Source organism: Macaca mulatta, chromosome 10, assembly GCF_049350105.2.
Source record: "Macaca mulatta isolate MMU2019108-1 chromosome 10, T2T-MMU8v2.0, whole genome shotgun sequence".
NCBI classification, from domain to species: domain Eukaryota; kingdom Metazoa; phylum Chordata; class Mammalia; order Primates; family Cercopithecidae; genus Macaca; species Macaca mulatta.
The window spans coordinates 106,743,496-106,763,629 of NC_133415.1; the positions used below are offsets into that span (position 1 = coordinate 106,743,496).

Genomic DNA, 20,134 nt, shown 5'->3' on the forward strand with positions numbered 1-20,134 from the left:
GGAGGTTTGCTTCTCCCCGGGCCAGCCCTCTCGCTTTCCATGCCCGTCGTGGCTGCATGCGTTGTACCTAACACATTTAACCCGCGTTTCTTAAGAGTTCTGCAAAATGGTGTCTGCTGGTGTTTGCAAGGGAGGCTCCCGCTGGGCGTCCCGAGCTGGGTGGGAGCTGAGTGTGCGGTTCCCTAACGAGCTGGCGGCCGGGCTGAGCGGCTCTGAGCTCCGATTCTGACGGCTTGTCCTTCAGGTGACCTATATTATCTGGCACCTCAATTTGCTGGTCATAAAGAAAAAGTATCACTGGAAGAAAGAAAAAAAAAATCCTAAGTGCTTGTGTACATGTTCTTTATTGAGAATATTAAACTCAGATGCCCTCTGCTGGGCAAGACGGGAAGGGGAGGCTGGGAGTAAGGAGGGCGGCCGGGAGGGCTCAGGAGAAGCCGGGACGGCCTCCTTCCTGTGTGATCTGTGGGCATGATTCAGGGCAAAGGGCGCCCATCGGAGCTGCTTTAGGCAAAGGGAAATACAAAACAAAACTGAAACCGCTGACAAGGAAATCATTTAGTTGGGGAGAAATGACAACTTCTTCACTTGGATTTTTTTTTTTTCCTGTTCCTAAAATTGTTGCTTTTGATAGGTGAGATGGAATGGGGGGGGCGGGGGCGGGAAAGGAGGGAGATTGCTGGACACTGCTAACTTATTCATCAAGACAAAGGGTTTTGGGTTTCAGGGAAGTCCTAGCAAAGAGCATGGCTCAGTGGGGTAGAGAGGGTAGCCGAATTACCAGGACATTTTTGAGAGTGAAACAGGGTGCTATTGATGATGATGCCGAGACAGCAGGTATAGTCCAGGAGTGTCCCAGGCAAATCCGACTACCTAGTCCAGCACTGCTCAGAGAGAGCTTTCTAGGATGATAGGAATGTTTTGCATCTATCCTGTCCTATCCATTTTATTTATTTATTTTCGAGACAGAGTCTTTCTCTATCACCCAGGCTGGAGTGCAGTGGCACGATCTCGGCTCACTGCAACCTCCAACTCCTAAATTCAAGCGATTCTCCTACCTCAGCCTCCCGAGTAGCTGGGATTACAGGCACCCGCCACCATGGCTGGCTAATTTTTGTATTTTTAGTAGAGACAGTGTTTCGCCATGTTGGCCAGGAAGGTCTCCAACTCCTGACTTCAGGTGATCCACCTGCCTCGGCCTCCCTGGGATTACAGGCGTGAGCCACCGCGCCTGGCCTGTCCTGTCCTATATGGTAACCACCACCCACATGTGGCTACTGGGCTCTTGAAATGCAGCTACACAACTGTGAGGGAACAAATTTTTAACTTCATTTAATTTTTGTTATTCCGAATTAACATTTAAATAGTCACATGTGTCTAGTGGCTATCAGACAGTAGAGCTCTGGTCTTGTTATTCACAGGAACACACCACGACCCCCACTGACAGCAGCCAAGACCCCAGGAATAGGCTCGTTGGGAGAGGCCCTCCAGACAATTTACTGAATGAATAAAAACTCAGTAATCAAAAGCCACTGGGCTTAGTCTCTACAGAGATAGAAATTCACAACACTTCTTGGAGACTTATAGAAGCTTCGAGAAACACAACTTCTCCCAGGGAAAGTCAAGAGAGCAGTGTCATTTCTTATAAAATGTCCAAGGCCAATCTCAGGTCCTGGTGTCAGCCCTTGCGTGTGGCACTGGCACCAGCAGCCGGAAAGGTTACTTGTGACTTGTTTTCAGTGCTTTCTTGGGAGCGTCCTGAAAGCTGGCAGTGTTTCTGTCCGGTCAGAAGAGGCCTCATTCATTTGGGGTTGTACCAGCAACTTAAAAAGTTTTTTTTTTCTTCCCTCTCCCAGTGTTAATAGATTTTGAAAGAGGCATTTTTGTTTCTAATTACAAATTCCTGGGTGATGTCATTAAGCCTCCAAACACCCGGTGAGGGCGGCACTGAATAGAGAAAGACAATATGCTAACAAGTTATCTGAGGGTGTCAGAAAGAAATGATGAAAAACAGTACAGTTGGGGGAAATGTTTTCCAGCCTGCTTTCTGGTTTTAGCGACTGCATGGGAAGAGATAAGACACACATGGCTTTTATAAGGAGCCATTGGGATCTCTAGGGGACATGAGGCAGGAGAAAAGAATTGGGCTGAAAGCATCCAATCATCACATATTCACTGAGAAAGAGATTACAATATAGCAAAGGAAGCTCTTCAAGGGCTCCTACAGGGACCTTTGGGGCAAAGATTCAGTGGGCTTTGGGACAGCTTGACTTCAACTAGATGGTATTTGAATAATCTGCTAGAGAGAAAACAGATATAGCACACATTGTCACATTTAGCGTTGAAACTCTCGGTTTGACTATGAGTAATGTTCAGCCATGCCCGGGGGTCAGGCCTACACTCACTCAGAAACAAGTGGGGAATTGAAGCAATTATTCAGATAATCCATAGACATAGCTACTGGCCAGTGCTGCATCCCTGACTTAGCCCAGAAACAGTAATGCTATTATAAGCTGTTGGTGATTTGTGGAGCAATCTTGAATTTATTAAGGAAAGGAGATTATAGAAAAATCCAGAATGCCAATGGGATGCATTCAGGTTGAGTCAGGCAGAGTAAGGTGGGAAATGGAGGGCCTCCCACCCCCACAAGGAACATCTTGCTTTAGGCCAAAATGGAAATAAAACTTTGGGTTGAAATTTTGCAGATGGTGCGTTTCTCCACATCACTGTTTTTACATGTGTAGTTGATAAATTTCATGTTGGATTGTATGTGGATCAAAAGGCAGAAAATGGTAAAATGGCACATTAAGAATTTTGAGATAATATGAATAAAATATTATTATTTACAGCTGTTTCTTAATTAGGACCTTCCCATGATTCTGAGTGAGCTAGCCAGCGGGAAAAATATGTTCATTTTCTTCAGTTGTTCAAAACTACTTTGAACAGAATATAGTTTACCTGCCTATAATGGAAAACCCAGATACCAGCCGCTTAGGTAAGATTTATGTTTCTCATTTACTGCATAATCTAGAGGTAGATAGCTAGAGGCAGAGGTATAATTCAGAGGTAACTACCTAGAGCTAGGTAGCTGCCTACCTCTACTCTACCCCGTCTCTACTAAAAATACAAAAAATAGCCAGGCATGTGCCTGTAATCCCAGCTACTCGGGAGGCTGAGGTGGGAGAATCGCTTGAACTCAGGAGGCGGAGGTTGCAGTGAGCCAAGATCGCGCCATTGCACTCCAGCCTGGGCGTCAGAGCGAGACTCTGTCTCAAAAAAAAAAAAAAAAAAAAAAAAAAAAGAAATAAAGAAGGGAGACTCAGTTAGGGAGACTCAGTTAGGCTCAATTAGGGGTAAGCATCAAATGGACTTTACCATTTCAAAGAATCTTTAAAACACGGAAAGTAGTAGTTGATGTGGTATGGATTTCAAGGCCAGATTTTTTGACTCTTCTCTGATCGTCACATCGTCTTCCAGGGAGACGGGCCGAAGGAATCACTGAAGTCTGCACTCCTGCAGGCTACCCCACCTCCACCTTTAAGGAACTTTTGGGGAAGCCCCAATCAATGATTCTGACATCTCATCGGCCAGAGGTCTGTTAAATGGCCCGCCTAGTTGCAAAGGAAGCTGGGAAATGTAGTTTTCATCGCCCACACCTACCAAGTTGAAATCATGTTATTAATACTAAGAAGGAGACTCAGTCGGGAGCGGTGGCTCACTCCTGTAATACCAGCACTTTGGGAGGCTGAGGCAGGCGGGTCACCTGAGGTCAGGAGTTCAAGATCAGCCTGGCCAACATGGTGAAACCCCATCTCTAGTGTAACTACAAAAATTAGCTGGGCATGTGCCTGTAATCCCAGCTACTCGGGAGGCTGCGGGAGGGGGAGAATCGCTTGAACCCGGGAGGCGGAGGTGGCAGTGAGCTGAGATCACGCCACTGCACTCCAGTCCAGGCAACAGAGCGAGACTCTGTCTCAAAAAAAAAAAAAAAAAAAAAAAGGGGAGACCCAATTAGGGGTAGCATCGTAAGTCTAAAGTAAAGTAGACTTTAACATTTCAAAGAATCTTTAAAACACGGAAATTTGTGTCTAGTTTTACAAAAATCATCCTAACTCAGTAGTTTATAGGAGCAACTTTTATTTGTAACTAATTACCATGGAGCAAAATAATCATTATGTATAATAATTATATATATCGAGGAGACAGTTAAGGGGTGTGTGTGTGTGTGTGTGTGTGTGTGTGTGTGTGTGCTCTAAGAATGTGAACCGCATTCTTACTGGGTGAACTTCACTACACTTCTCCTGGGGGTTTTAAATAAATTAGGTGTGTCTTTGTCCGTCAGCAACTCAGTCTCCCTCTATTAGCATCTGTGCTGAGTAGTACACTCCTGAGAACTAAATGAAGAGCTTCAGTAGTAGTTTCGTAAACCTGAAATGCAGTGTCTAGAGCAAGTTCAACTTCATTAGCGATTTGAAGAGAGATTTATTGAGCCAAAGGGAAGACCTCTCTGAACGGAGTTTGTCTGCCTTGATTTAAGTAACGAAAACAACCATGGCATTTGAGTGGTGGTTAGGTTCAGGTCTGAAACACTTTCTTTGTGAGTCAACTGTTATTAGTGGTGGAAGAAAGGATGGGGATGAAGGGAAGGGCCGGGAGTAGAGACTGTGGCGGGGCATAGGGGCTGATCACACAGGGTCTTGTGGGCACATTAACAGATTGAATTTCGGCCTGTGGTTCAGTGGTTGGAAGCTCCTTCAGGGCCAGGCAGTAACATCTGTGCATGAGGCTGGCCAGGTACAGAAATAGAGAAAGTAGAAAAACTGCAGAACTGTAAAGCACGTGACTCCCCAAAGCAATGGTCACTACCTGGCTCTAGAAGACTGATTCCATGGGAGACTAAAGACCCCCTGCTAAAAGCCAGTTAGATTTTTTTTTTTTTTTTTTGATACAGAGTCTCGATCTTGTCACTCAGGCTGGTGTGCAGTGGCAAGATCTCAGCTCACTGCAACCTCCGTCACCCAGGTTCAAGCTACTGTCCTGCCTCAGCCTCCTGAGTAGCTGGGATTACAGGTGTCCGCCACCATGCCCGGCTAATTTTTGTATTTTTAGTAGAGACAGGGTTTCACCATATTGGCCAGGCTGGTCTTGAACTCCTGACCTCAGGTGATCCGCCTGCCTCGGCCTCCCAAAGTGCTGGGATTATAGGTGTGAACCATCGCGGCTAGGGCAAATTAGATATATCAGGAAAAGCCCAATAGCTAAATACTTATATGAAATCTGACTTCATAATATTGGATCAAATTTTATAATGTTGGGTCAAGTGCTGAACAAAGGTGGCCACAGTTAGCAACTGTTTGATGGGCAACATGGCACCAGCAAGGCTCTCTGAGCAGGGAAGACATGGATGCTCTCCCTTTCTCCTCCTCTCTCCGCCTCCACCTCTTCCTTCTCCCCTCCCTGCCTCTTCTGACGTGAGGTTCTCTCCAGCAGCCATGGCAAGAATGCTTTTGAATGGAGCAGAGGGTAGCACAAGGCAGGTAGGGTAGGCATCACCTAATGGCAGGAAAGCCAGTTAGGATGTTCTGGTCACAGTCAGGATTTGATTTGTTGGGAGTTGGAATTAAGGAAGTGACAGGAAGGACAGAAGGGTGGGCTGAATTCTGGAATGATGTCTCAGGTGGAATCATGGGACTGGTGTCTGATTGGATAAGGCACAGGTGGGTGTCAGGAAAGGGAGGATGTGAGGAGGGCAGTGATTGTGTTTGAGGTGGAAGTCACCGTCTGGGATCTTGGCAGCTGAACCTGCTCCACAGGGGTGTTTTGTTGAACAAAAGGAATTAAAATTTCTTTTGAATTGATTTTCAATTCTTAAGAAAATGCGAGCACTTATATTTAAAGTCTGATTTCCACCTCCTTTTGAGAAAAAGAAATCTGAGAGTATTCGGCATAGATTCCAATAAAGCAACAACAGCTGGAGCTGGGGGGTGGGGTGGGGGCTTGGGTACTGGGGGAGGTACATGGATTCCTCAGTATTTCTTTGCCCCGCCTGCCTTCCGTAAGTATTTGAGTCTGTGACCTGTGAGGGAACTGGTTGTGCCAGTCATAGGAATATACGAGATCATTCAGCACAACAAGGAGAATTCCAGGCAACAATCACATTTCAGGATGGACAGAAAAGGGGAAGATTGCAAAGGGGATTTAGAAGTTTGGGCTTCGAGAGAGGGAAAGCAACAGGACGGCAAAGTGGAATAAAAGTTAGAAGTGGGGAACCTGCTGTACGAGGCTACTGAAGAGCCGAGTAGCATGGGGTTGAAATGGGTTGTTCATGTGAATGTGCTGCGTTGTGGTGGTGGTGGGGAGGTTGTTGGAGCCCATTAATGTTAAAAGGAAAAGTGTGCACTGGATCAGCCTGCAGGTGCAATTCTCTGTATCTGCCCTAGAGAAATGAGATTCTCATGGGTGCACAGGGAGAAGGGTGCCCTTTGTTGTATTATTGTTTGTTTCAGTGAAGAACTAGAAACAACCTAAATGTCCATCAGGAGTTCAAGACCACCCTGGCCAAGAGACCAGTCTGGCCAACATGGGAAAACCCCATCTCTACTAAAAATACAAAAATTAGCTGGGCATGGTGGCAGGCACCTGTAATCCCAGCTATTCAGGAGGCTGAGGCAGAAGAATTGCTTGAACCCCAGAGGCAGAGGTTGCAGTGAGCTAAGATCGTGCTATTGCACTCCAGTCTGGGCAACAGAGCATGAGTCCATCTCAAAAAAAAAAAAAAAAAAAAAAAAAATTAAAAAATAAAAAAGTAAAAAAAGTGAATTTAAGGCCGGGCGCGGTGGCTCAAGCCTGTAATCCCAGCACTTTGGGAGGCCGAGACAGGCGGACCACGAGGTCAGGAGATCGAGACCATCCTGGCTAACATGGTGAAACCCTGTCTCTACTAAAAAATACAAAAAAACTAGCCGGGCGAGGTGGTGGGCGCCTGTAGTCCCAGCTACTCGGGAGGCTGAGGCAGGAGAATGGCGTGAACCCGGGAGGTGGAGCTTGCAGTGAGCCGAGATCCGGCCACTGCACTCCAGCCTGGGCGACAGAGCGAGACTCCGTCTCAAAAAAAAAAAAAAAAAAAAAAGTGAATTTAATATTTACTTTTAAGTTGTTAATTATCATTTTAATTAAGAAAGTGCTGTCGTGTATCACTTGTGCAATTAGAAATTAAAGCATAGCACAATGAATTTAGTGTTTTGCAAGGGCTGTTTCAGCATTTATGGGAGTGGAAGATAGATTACAACATTCTGAGAAGTAAATGGGAGGTAAAGAGGCAGAAATTGAAATTAAGGGGAAGAGAAACAGGGTGGGGGAGGAGAGTCAAGGGAAACTTCTGTGTTGGTTTGCTTTTAACTGGAGTGACCCAAAAACTTACTAAAAGGGCATGTTGGCTTCTCCTCAGAGGGCGTTGCTGCTACGGTACAGCAATGGAATTTGTTTCTGAGCTGAGATCACTCCTGTAATTTACATCCCAACTCTTCTGATACAGAAAAGCCTAGAAGGAAGTTGGTGTGAAATAAAAATAGTTTGAATGGTGGAATCAAACTATAATCTCTGTATAAAGGCTAAACATCTGTATGGGGAAATGTTGCTTGAAATAGGATACAAAGGAATGTCCGCCAATAGAGAAATTATTAAATGTTATAATAATCTATAGAGTAGACTATTAGGTAGTTGTTAAAAATCATGTTTTCCAAGTTTTAGAAAAATTTTAGAACATGGGAAAATGCTGATAATACAATGTTTAATTTTAAAAGTGCATACTACAAAACTTTTTATGCAGTTGAGTGCTTACAAAATAGTATTTACGCATAAAGGAAAAAAAGAAGGAAAAGTAGTTAAAATGTTAACAGTGGTTCTTTCTGGGTGATGGGGAAATTGGTGATTTTATTTTTCATGCATTTCTGTTGACACAACAATTTTCCATCAAAAACATGATTGCTTTTATAATTCCCCAAAGGAACTGTTTTTAAAACTGTAGTTTGAAAATCATTTAGGAGGGAAGACAGCCAAGGAAGGGTTCCTGTTTGGCAAGCAATCGGGCAGGCAGGCCCTAAGCAGCCTGGGCTTGGATTTTGGAGTCTTTTTTCTCCCACTTTTTCCCCAAATACCAAATGTCAGGCCTCCACACAGTGAAAAGGACCTAGAACCATCAACTTCCCCAAGACTGGGTAACAAAAGTCAACTCTTTCCCGCTCCTAACTCAAGGGGGTGTTGTGTGTTCTTAACTTTGTAAGAGAAACACAGAACTCTAGGGAGCTGTAGACACAAGCTAACAACAAAGATGTGGCCCCTGTCTCCTCATGCTGACCTGAACATTCAGAGAGAAGGACTCTGCCTGCCTCCCTCATACTGACCCCCGCTGCTTTCCCCAACATGGCAGGAGGCGATGCAGCCTTGTGATTCAGTCTGCAAACTGGGAATCACGCACTCCCATTTGGAATCTTTGCTTTTTTGCTTAACAGCTCTGTGGCTTCTGGCAAATTCTATAACCTCCTTACACCTCAGTTTTCTCATGTGTAGAAAGGAGATGAAGAACCCCACCTCACTGTGTTCCTCTGAAGATTAAATGGAATATATCCAGGGTAGAACATGTAACAGTTACTGAATCAATGATTTCATTCTCAGGTTCTCTAATTTTGTTTTCTTTTCATCCTGCCTTATGGCCATAATTCAGGTGATAAAATAAGAAAGGACATGGCTGGCTGTGGTGGCTCTTGCCTGTGATCCCAGAACTTTAGGAGGCCAAGATGGGAAGACTCCTTGAGGCCAGGAGTTCAAGACCAGCCTGAACAACATAGCTCAAAACAGTCTCTACAAGAAAATTAAAAGATTGCTGGGCATGGTGGCATATGCCTGTAGTCTCAACTACTTAGGAGGCTGAGGCAGAAGGATCTCTTGAGCTCAGGAGTTTGAGGTTGCAGTGAGCTGTGACTGCGCCACTGCACACCAGCCTGGGTGGCAGATCAAGGCCTTGTCTCTTAAAATAAATAAATAAATACATACATAAATAATAAAAAAAGGATAAAGTAAAGAGAGTTTAAGGAGAAAGATTCTCTCTCTCTCTCTTTTTTTTTTTTTGAGATGGAGTCTCTCTCTGTTGCCCAGGCTGGAGTGCAGTGGCACGATCTCGGCCCACCTCAACCGCTGCCTCCTGGGTTCAAGCAATTCTGCCTCAGCCTCCTGAGTAACTGGGATTACAGGTGCCTGCCACCATGCCTGGCTAAGTTTTGTATTTTTAGTAGAAACAGGGTTTCGCCATGTTGGCCAGGCTGGTCTTGAACTTCTGATCTCAGGTGATCCACTCGCCTTGGCCTCCCAAAGTGGTGGGATTACAATTGTGAGCCACCATGCCCGACTCACTGTGGCTTTCTAAAGCCAGACTTAGAGTTAACCAGATCTGCTGAGATCTTTCCTTACTTACACCTACTAAAGTTGAATTTATTGTTCTTTTGTTAATGCATACATCAAAATACTCATATCTTTTATTAATCTCAGATAAAAGATCACTAGAGTATTGCAGGAATTGTTTCTAATACAACTTTTTTGGATGAGGGGAAAGCAGCTTTTCAAAATGAAAATGAGGTCACTATTTCATTCATGGAACTGTCATCTTGTGAAATTCATTTTATTACAACCTGATCTTATAAAAAGAATCTCATTTTGGTTTAACTTTTTTAGGCTCCCTTACAGATAACTTAAAAGTTTAGCTGAGAGTATTTATTTCCAAATTCCACAGTTGTCTTAAGAAATTTTAGAAAAAAGGCAAAACACTGTGTACTAAACGGTTCAATGTGGTGTTATCTAAAATAGTGTGGTTTGTAGTGATTCCATGTATAATAGTACAGCAAAAGAAAAATGACTTATTCAAGGCTTGTTACATTGACACCATGAGATATCTTGTAGCCATACAATTGTAATCGTGTTGTTTATGAGGAAAAAGAAACCAAAGCAAAATATATCTGATATAATTTTAGGTACACAAAGCATAAAACAAAATAGTTTGCACTGAACTGGGGAGTCAGCCAGTAAGCATTTTATTGAGTGCCTACTATATGCCAGCTACTTTCATAAATACGAAATGATCTATGTAAAAAATATTTGCAGGGACTGTGAAAAATTAAGATTGTGCCAGGGGAATGGGATTATGATGGTTGCTTTTCCATTCTCTCCTCTAACATTTAAAAATACGTTGTGGTTTCATAATACAGAAAAATACACGTCTGAAACAGCATCATAATAACAATTGCAGATGCTGATTCTGTGCTAGCTTGATGCCAGGCACTGCTCTGAGCAGTGTGTGTCTGTATCTGATTTCCTTCTATGATGATGGTATTATCACCACAGAACAACACCATTATTATCATAATAGCACCACCCCTATTTTATAGTGAAGAAGCTGAGACAAGATGTTCTAGCTCAGTGTCTTAGCTTGAACAAGCTCTCACACTTAGCTCAGTGGGAGAGTTGAGTTGTAGATTCCACGTTCTTTTTTTTTTTTTTTTTTTTTTTGAGACGGAGTCTCGCTGTGTCTCCCAGGCTGGAGTGCAGTGGCGCGATCTCGGCTCACTGCAAGCTCCGCCCCCTGGGTTCACGCCATTCTCCCGACTCAGCCTCCCAAGTAGCTGGGACTACAGGCGCCCGCTACCACGCCCGGCTAATTTTTTTGTATTTTTAGTAGAGACGGGGTTTCACCATGTTAGCCAGGATAGTCTCGATCTCCTGACCTCGTGATCCACCCGCCTCGGCCTCCCAAAGTGCTGGGATTACAGGCTTGAGCCACCGCGCCCGGCCCGATTCCACGTTCTTAACCAAGACTTCAAGCATATCACACAAGGGTCTGCAACTCAATTATGCACGTGGCAGCTCCCATAGTATTTTCTCGACATCTGGCCTTTGGAGTGGCTCCCTTCCATTACACTGGGGTGTTCTGCGCTTTTCTTAATTTATCACTCCCCTAAATATTTACTCACAGGCAATACTCGATCAGGCACTGAATAAATCAATCAATTCCCCTCTCATAAAAGAGGCCAGGAGGCCAGGCTGGTGGCTCACACCTGTAATCCCAGCACTTTGGGAGGCCGAGGCGGGCGGATCATGAGGTCAGGAGATCGAGACCATCCTGGCTAACACTGTGAAACCCCGTCTCTACTAAAAATACAAAAAATTAGCCGGGAGTCGTGGCAGGCACCTGTAGTCCCAGCTATCAGGAGGCTGAGGCAGGAGAACGGTGTGAACCCGGGAGGCGGAGCTTGCAGTGAGCGGAGATCGGCCACTGCACTCCAGCCTGGGTGACAGAGCGAGAGTCTGTCTCAAAAAAAAAAAAAAAAAAAAAAAGGCCAGGGATAATGTTGTTCACTTTCTTTTCTTTCAGAAGTGTCTGTCAGTTTCCTGAAATTTTCACAGAATTTTTCCTGCATGCCCACCACTCCAAGTTTCAACAGACAAGGCTAACTCAGTTCACTAGACAAGCAAGCACTTAAACTGAGAAGGCAGTGATAAACACAGGAAGTTATTTCACCCTGGGAATATTCCGGAAACCAACTTTGAATAATTGCTTCATGTTCAGTTGGACACAAGTTCACTCCCAGGTTGACTCACGTATGTAAATGCTCTGACTACCGTCTGACTGCATCGTACACACACCCCTACCTTTCCAAAATGCTAACTACGCAGCATAAATCAGCCACTCCTGATTCAGAGCCCTGAGTCCTTCGTCATCAACCTGGGCTCCTGCCTTTGTCTCCTACCCTCATCCAGTCCAACAGCAAACCCCACCCTCTCCATCTCCCAAATAGATCCAGAATCTGGTCACTCTTCACCATCCTGCAGCAGCACCTCGGTCAAATTCCAGTCATCGCTGAGCTGCACGACAGCAACAGCCTCCAAACTCCTCTCCCCGTTTCCTCCATTGGAAGGCTTGGAGCTGATCTGACTTAAATTTTAAAAGACTCATTCTGGCCGCTGTGTGGAGGGCACACTGGAAGCTCACCTCTTTCTCTGGACCAATTTCTATCTGCTTTTTTCCTTCACATCTAAAATAGGTGCTCCCCAAGGATTTGGCTCCTGATCATATATATATGTATATTTGTAATGGAGTCTCACTCTGTCACCTAGGCTGGAGTGCAGCGATCTCGGTTCACTGTAACCTGTGCCTCCCGGGTTCAAGTGATTCTCCTGCCTCAGCCGTCTGAGTAGCTGGGACTACAGGCGTGCACCACCACGCCCGGCTAATTTTTGTATTTTTAGTAGAGATGGGGTTTTGCCATGTTGGCCAGGCTGGTTTTGAACGCCTGACCTCAGGTAATCCACCTGCCTCGGCCTCCCAAAGTGCTAGGATTACAGGCGTGAGCCACTGTGCCTGGCCACTGATCCAATATTTTATAAAGCCTGTGAAGAGGATGACTAATTCGTGGAATCACAGGTTTTAATAAGTTCAGGGGTACTGGACTCAGCAACTTGCAACTGGTTATTTACTGCAGGGATTCTCAGAGCCTTTAATATCCGCACGTGTTCCGGGGTTCCTCAAGAGAAAGACAACAGCGGGTGTTTTCAAACCATGCTGTTGTCTCAGATTCCTCCAGGGCTTGCTCCCTTTGTCCTTCAGGTTCATGCTCCATGTCACCTCCTCAGAGAAGCTGTCGCTGGCTATCCATCACATCCTGTCCCCTTTCCCTGATTTAGTATTTTGGTATATGTAGCATTTATCAACATTAATAAAACTATATCTCTTTTTTCCTATTAATTACTATTATTTTTGCTTATGTAACCTCTTGAATTACCTTTGCTCATTGGTTTCTGCTAGGAAACCAATGAGCAAATGGATTCTGGAGTCAGTAACCCAGAATCTATTAATATAACCTTCAGGAGTGTACACGACGAAGTTATATTCTGTCCTGCTTAGCCTTCAGTGGTCACACGTTTTTTGTTTTCTGTTAGACAAAACAAAACACCCAAAAACGTGTGACCACTGAAGGTCAAACGTGTGACCCTGCTCTGTTACCCAGGCTGGAGTGTAGTGGTGCCATCTCAGTTCCCTGCAACCTCCGCCTCCCAGTCTCAAGCAATCCTACCATCTCAGCCTCCTGAGTAGCTGGGACTAAAGGCACACACCACCATGCCCAGCTAATTTTTTTTGTATTTTTTTTTTTTGTAGACAGAGTTTTTGGTCTTGTTGCACAGGCTGGAGTGCAATGGTGGGATCTCAGCTCACTGCAACCTCCGCCTCCTGGTTTCAAGCAATTCTCCTGCCTCAGCCTCCCAAGTAACTGGGATTACCAACCAAGCCTGGCTAATTTTGTATTTTTAATAGAGATGGGGTTTCTCCATGTTGGCCAGGCTGTTCTTGAACTCCCAACCTCAGGTGATCTGCCCACCTCGGCCTCCCAAAGTATTAGGATTACAGGCGTAAGCCACCATGCAGGGTTTTTTTTTGTATCTTTAGTAGAGATGCGGTTTTGCCATGTTGCCCAGGCTGCTTTCAAACTGCTGAGCTCAAGCAGTCTGCCCACCTTGGTCTCCCAAAGTATGGGATTACAGGTGTGAGCCACCGTGCCTGGCCCTTGTTTTTCCTGTTTATGATCTGACTTTCCCTACTAGACTGTAAGCTCCAGGAGAGCAAGAACTTTGTCTGTCTTGCTCTCTGTGCATCTTCAGTTTCTAGAACAGCACCTAACATGTAGTAGGTTCACTCATTAAATCCTTGTTGAATGGACACAGGTGCGTTAATTTTCTATCATTCTGTGGCAAATCACCGCAGAGTTAGCCACTTAAAACAATACCCATTTACTATCTAACAGTTTGAGACTCTGGGTATAAGTTAGCTGGATCCTTCGCTTTGAGTCTCACTAGGCTGAAATCAACATATTGGTCAGAGTTGTAATCTCATTTGAGGCCTGAGTCCTCTTCTGAGCTCACCAGTTTTTGACAGAATTCAGTTCCTGGCAGTTGCAGGACTGAGGAACTCAGCTCCTAGAGCTCCTAGTTGGCTGCTATGTTGTTCTCTCCACAGCATGGCGGTTTGCATTGTGTCCCATACAAGGCCATGGGACAACATCTGCTGCTGCTTCCCTAGTTCCTTTTAAGGGATCACCTGATTAAACCCGGCCTACCCAGGATAATCTTCCTCTTGATTAAATCAAAGTCAACTGACTGGGGACCTTAGATACAACATTCTTTTACCTTTGTCATCTAACTTAATCATAGTAGTGATAGCTCATCAATTCAAAGGTCCAGCCAATGTTCCAGGTTCGGGGATTATGGATGCCATGTACACCAGGTCAAGGAGGGGACAATCTTGGGGACCACTTTAGAATTCTGCCTACCAGATTGTGAAGCTTTAGATCCCTTAGAATACCTTATAGGATTGGTGGTCCTCTGGGAAACGCTTTGAGAAATGTGCTTTCTCTTCCTCAATTCATCAACCTCATTTCTTAAACTAGAGAGCATATCTGCAGAGAGCTCTGGGGGCTGAGCAGGTAAGAAGAGTTCTGTGGGGATTGTGTAAAAGTGAGACTAAGCCCCAGCAAAGGGGGAGGGTCGTTTGGTGTCCTAGATTTTGTCCATGATCCTCCAACTTCCAATATTTCAAGAGAACATGGAAATCTGAATTTGCGTATGCATTTTTCTGGTATTTAAATCTTGGAAACAAATTCAAGTTTTAGCAGAATGCGTTGCCTCTTCCCCGAAGAAACATGATTGTAGGCTGTACTGGGGAGGCTGCATTTGAAAATTGTGCTGAAATGATCTCACTGTCTTTTGAAGGCTGCGGCATCCATCTCTTTGACTTGAAACTCTTCTCTGAGGTGTCATTTACATTTCTACTTGCTTGCATGGTGGAAATGTTTCTTGTGCTCAGAACAGAAAGTCCACTAACAGTTTCATCATATTTTTACTCCCTCCTCATAGTCACATGTCCTTCCTGGTGGGGTTAAGGGTTTTCACATACACCTGTTCAACCAACCTCAGACAGACCTCAGTGATGTTTATGACTTGTTCTGTCTCTGTGACTTTCCTAACATCCAACTATCATGAGGTGAAAAAAAATCTCTCTTAGAAAAGCTGCTTGAAGCCCTCTCTCCTGGCAGGAGGGCAGGAGGATTTATTTACGGAGAAAGTTTGCTTTTTCCTTGGAAAATCATGCTAATAGAACTTGAATTACAGAATTTAAAGCCTGTCAGGGAGAAAGTGACAAATTAACCTCCTGGAGGAGAAATGGAAAAATATGTCTTATGAATGATCAGATTCTGTCCCTTCCCTGCCGAAAATGTTCTAGCATCTTCCTATCATGTTCAGGCTACAATCCAGGTCTTACCATCCTGGTTACAAGGCCTTTCTGGTTTCTGACAGCCTGTCCAACATTATGCAAGAGCATACAAGCTCTTTTCAATGTGTCAAATGTGCATTCACCTTAGGGCTTGTGCAGTACCTCTTCAAGCCCTAAGGTTGTGCAGTACTTGTGCAGTACCTTTTGTCTGGAATGCTTTTCTTCCTCATATTTGCATGATTCACTCCCCATTCTATGGAACTCTCTGGTCAAATGTCATCTTGAAAGAGCCTTTCCCTGATCAACCCAACTAAATTCACGTGGCCTTTACTCTGTATTACTCTGTATCACTCTGTATTACTCTGCTTTTTCATTTACTAATAGCATATTCCACTTTTTGACATCTTATCACTAGTGGTTTGTTTACTGCCTGTTTCCTATACCAAAATATAAGCTCTTTGAAGGGAAGAACTTTGTTTTGTTCACTTCTTTATTCTAAGAAATTAGAACAGTGCCTGATCCACAGCATAGATTCTCAGTAAATATTTATTGAATGAATGAATGAATGAATGAATGCAAAGATGGATGAACAAATGAATGGTAGTTAATCTGACAATAAGAGGTGTTGCATCTCTGCAAAGAGATGTTTTGTTGTACATTTGTTTTCTTTTCATAACTGTCTTCTCTTATCTTTATTATCTCCCTGTTTCTAATTTTTCTAGGTTTGATTGCTTTTATTTTTCTAAGTTTCTAAACTGTGTTCTTAGGTCATTGATTTTCTTCCTCTCTTGTTATCTAATATGTGTATTTAAAGATAAACATTTCCCTATAAGCACAGCTTTAGCTGAATGCTACATTTTGATATGTCAAATAAATATTTTCTAATTTCTACTGTGATTTCTCTTAAATCACGAGCTATTTGAATTGTTTTGCCTAATTTCCAATTACTTAGACATTTTCTTATCCTTATTGATTTCTAGCTAATTCTACTGTAGTCAGAGAACATATTGTGTGCTTTCAGCATCTGAAGTTTGTTGAGACCTACTCCATAGTCCAGTATGTGACAACTTTTGTTAAATGTTCCATGTGCACTTAGAAAAAGAAGATGCACTGGGCAGTTACTGGTTGATTTGTTCTACAAATGTCAGTTAGGCCAAGTGTGTAAATAGTGCTGGTCAAAATTTCTCCATTCTTACTGACTTATTATCTTTTTGTTTATCAGTTGTTGATAGAAATATGTTAAAGCCTACCTCTATAATTGTGGATTTATATCTCCTTTTAGATCTGGCAGTTTCTGCTTTATGTATATTGAAGCTATTCTAGTAGCTACTGTAGATTTAGAATTGCTTTTTCTGGTAGGATTGACTCTTTTCGTTATTGTAAGATAATCCTCTTTATCTTTTATGTTGCCTCTTTTCTTAAAGTGTATTCCATCTGATACTAGAATAGCTACACTAGTTTTCTTTCGATTAGTATGTTCATGAAATATCTGTTTCTATCTTTATTTTCATCTTTTCTGTGTGCTTATATTTAGGTCTTATCTCTTGTAAGAAGATTATATTTGGGTTTTTGTTTTTTATTTAGCATACAATCTATCTGTCTTTTAATTGGAATATTTAGTCTATTTACACGTAAAGTAATTATTAGTATAGTACTATCAGGATATTAATATATTATTGTTTTAATTAGTCTCAACTTTTACAAGTTCCCCATTTTCTCCTTTCTGACCTTTTAAATTAATGAAGTCTTTTTTCAATCATTGTGCTTCTCCTATTAGCTTGTTTTTTTCTATATTTTTTATTACCTTATAGATTACAATGATAATTCCTGACTTATCAGGATCTAATAAAATTAGTATATTTGCTAGCTTTCAGGCAATAAAAGAATTTGGAACATGCTTAGTACCTTTTTTTTTCCTTGACTATCTTTTGTGTTATTGCTACCATGTATTTTAACTCTACATATATTGTATTTTATTTTATATTTTATTTCTTTTTGAGATAGAGTCTTGCTCTGTTGCTCAGGCTGGAGTGTAGTGGCACAGTCTTGGTTCGCTGCAACCTCTGCCTCCTAGGTTCAAGTGATTCTCCTGCCTCAGCCTCCCGAGTAGCTGGGACTACTACTGTGCCACCATGCCCGGCTAATTTTTGTATTTTTAGTAGAGACGGGGTTTCACCGTGTTGGCTAGGCTGGTCTCAAACTCCTGACCTGAAGTGATCCACCCACTTTGGCCTCCCAAAGTGCTGGAATTACAGGTGTGAGCCACCACACCTGGCCTTCTATATATATTTTAAATCCCAGAAGACATTATTATGATCTTTTAACATAGTTGGTATTCGTTTAGATTTACCGACACATTTATCCTTCTGTTGCTTTTAATTCTTTCCTACATTTTTATTCTTCCATCTGAGATCATTTTATTTTTTTCTTAAAGGGTATCTTTTAGTATTTCTTTTAGTAAGGATCTGCTGGTAATATAGTAACTTAGTTTTTGTTTATCTGAAAACATAGTTATCTTCAATTTTGATAGCTATTTCTTACTAGGTGTAGAACTATAGGTTGCCAGGGGTTTTTTCAACCCCTTATTTTTTTTCTTTCTTCTTTTCTTTTTCTTTTCCATCTTATCTTTTTTTTTTTTAAGGAGTTTGTCCTAAGACTTTCATTAGCTCTGCTGAAAGTCAACTGTCAGTCTTATTGTTGCTTTCAATTGAAGTGGAGCGCTTTATCTCTCTTTTAGGATGCCTTCAAGGTTTTTGTCTAGCTTTTATATTTGTACTTAGTAGGTAAGACAGTCTGCAATTATGTAGCCATTTTCCCAAGATAAATTTTACATATTAAATGGCTTTGGTTTTCCACAGATGATGTTAGAGACAGCAGGTAGAGGTAGAGGGAATGAAGGGAGATCAAATCGAGAGAGGTTAAGCTAGAGGAAGTAGCTTCACCTAAGGTGAGTAGACCCTAGACAATCGGCAGAATGCTGGGCCAAAGGAAAGACACAGGGGGCAGGATGGCATTTTCTGAAGATAAATGACCCCAGAAATTCAGACACTGTGATATCCAATATTCATTTTATGTCTCTATTGTGTTGTATTTCCCTTAAGTAAGTGAGTCCAGAGAGGATAATCAGCCTGTCCATCAAACAGCCAGTCAGAGGGACAGGCTGACATTCAAACTCATGCTAGTAGACTCTAGATCCCACACTTTTAGCCGCCGAACTATATTAAAGATCAGAGGCTTTTACACTTTTCTTATGACAAATCATAACAAGAAATACATTTTGAATCTATACACATACATTAGCAATCAAAACAAATCTTCCACTAATAAATGTTGCCCATATTACCCGTGATGCACCATGAGATTTCCACTGTGTTCTTTTCTATTCCATTCTGTTCCATTCCATTCCATTCGCTGGATCCACATAAGTGGGTTGGGCCCTGGCTTCAAATAAAAACCACTGCTAAAGACAGGAACGTACCTTAAAGGTTAAAAAAAGGACATGACTCTGATTAGCCAAGAAAAACTCAGAAAGCGAGAAGGAAGGGCAGAAAACCACAAAAAAACAAAAAACCAAAAAACGTCTTTTTGTCTTTCAGGAATTTTAATAATAAAACAGCTTTGGATCACCTATTTTAGATGCTTCTAGTAGACAGCCCCCAGTAGATTCTTTAACTTTTCAAATGGCATTGAAAAAGCAAGGAAGTTAATTTTACCTCTTTGGGAGGCCGTCTCAGTCCTATCTATCCATTGGAGGGCAGGGCAGCCACTCAATAAATGTCTGTTGCATGAGTCAAGCAGAGGGTCAGACCGGGGTGTCTCAGAGCCCTCCCTGCTCTTCTATTCTCTAGTAAGCCACTGAATGAAGAAGGCTGCCACATTTTTCTCTGGGTCAATATCAACAGCAAAACAATATCCCAGAACGGTCATTTCTGGGACAATAAACAGTTTTCCAGAGCTGCTATCTTAGGCCTCTCTGCCACAGAGGGATTAAAGAGAAATGCAACCCCCGCCCCCCCCCCCCCCCCAGAGTTTCCTGTCCTGTCTTGTGGTTGACTTAAAACATTTTCAACTCCCGCCTCCCCCTTTCTCACCATCTCTCTTCATGGTTAAAGAGGTTATAAATTTGCAAAGGAAATGATTAAGCAAATCCAGAGATCTTGGCCATGGGACCTGATTTTTCAAGGCCTTAGTTTTTGAAAGCTGAAGAAATCTGTCCACTGAAGGATTTGCACATGAGTTTTTTAGTCTTAGGGCTGGGGCATAGTTTCCTGTTTTTGTATTCTCAAAACTGTTAAGCTACTTGTGAACAACTGGCCAGCAAAGATAGGGAGGGGGCAGGCGATGCGGAGAGAGTGTTACGAGCCCAGAGGGGAGGAGAAAGGCTGTTTCTCCTCAGTTCTCACAGAACCTCTATGAAAATAGAAAGATTGATTGATTTATTTTTTTAAAGACAGTGAAGTAGAGACAAGGGGTAGATTCTTGACATTGAAGTTGGAGGTGTGAGTGATAAAGAGGAGAAGGAAGTTTTAGCAGGAACTTGAAAAAGCTGATTGATAACTCAAAGAACAGTATGTCTCCATGAGCATGAACATTTATTAGACACTAATGTTGTGCTTTGCATGGAATACATCATTAAATGCCCACAGCAACTCAGTGAGGTGGATTCTGCTAGTGTCTCCACTTTTTGGATGTGAAAGTGAAGCTCGAAAAAATTAAGGAACTTGCTCAAAGCAATGTGGCTAGCAAGTAGCATCACTGGGATTCCAACCAAGGCCGTTTGGACCCAGAGCCTGTGTTCATAGCTACTGCTCTCTTCTGAAGATA

General features: G+C 42.8%; 1 long non-coding RNA gene across 1 annotated transcript; it reads left to right on the top strand.

Annotated features, from left to right (window-relative positions):
- The first annotated feature begins 452 nt into the window (after positions 1-452).
- Positions 453-13,634, top strand: LOC144332193 (uncharacterized). The gene is made up of 3 exons (XR_013400056.1): positions 453-634; positions 2,850-2,995; positions 11,420-13,634. It is a non-coding gene; the product is annotated as an uncharacterized LOC144332193 (long non-coding RNA).
- Positions 13,635-20,134: the final 6,500 nt, after the last annotated feature.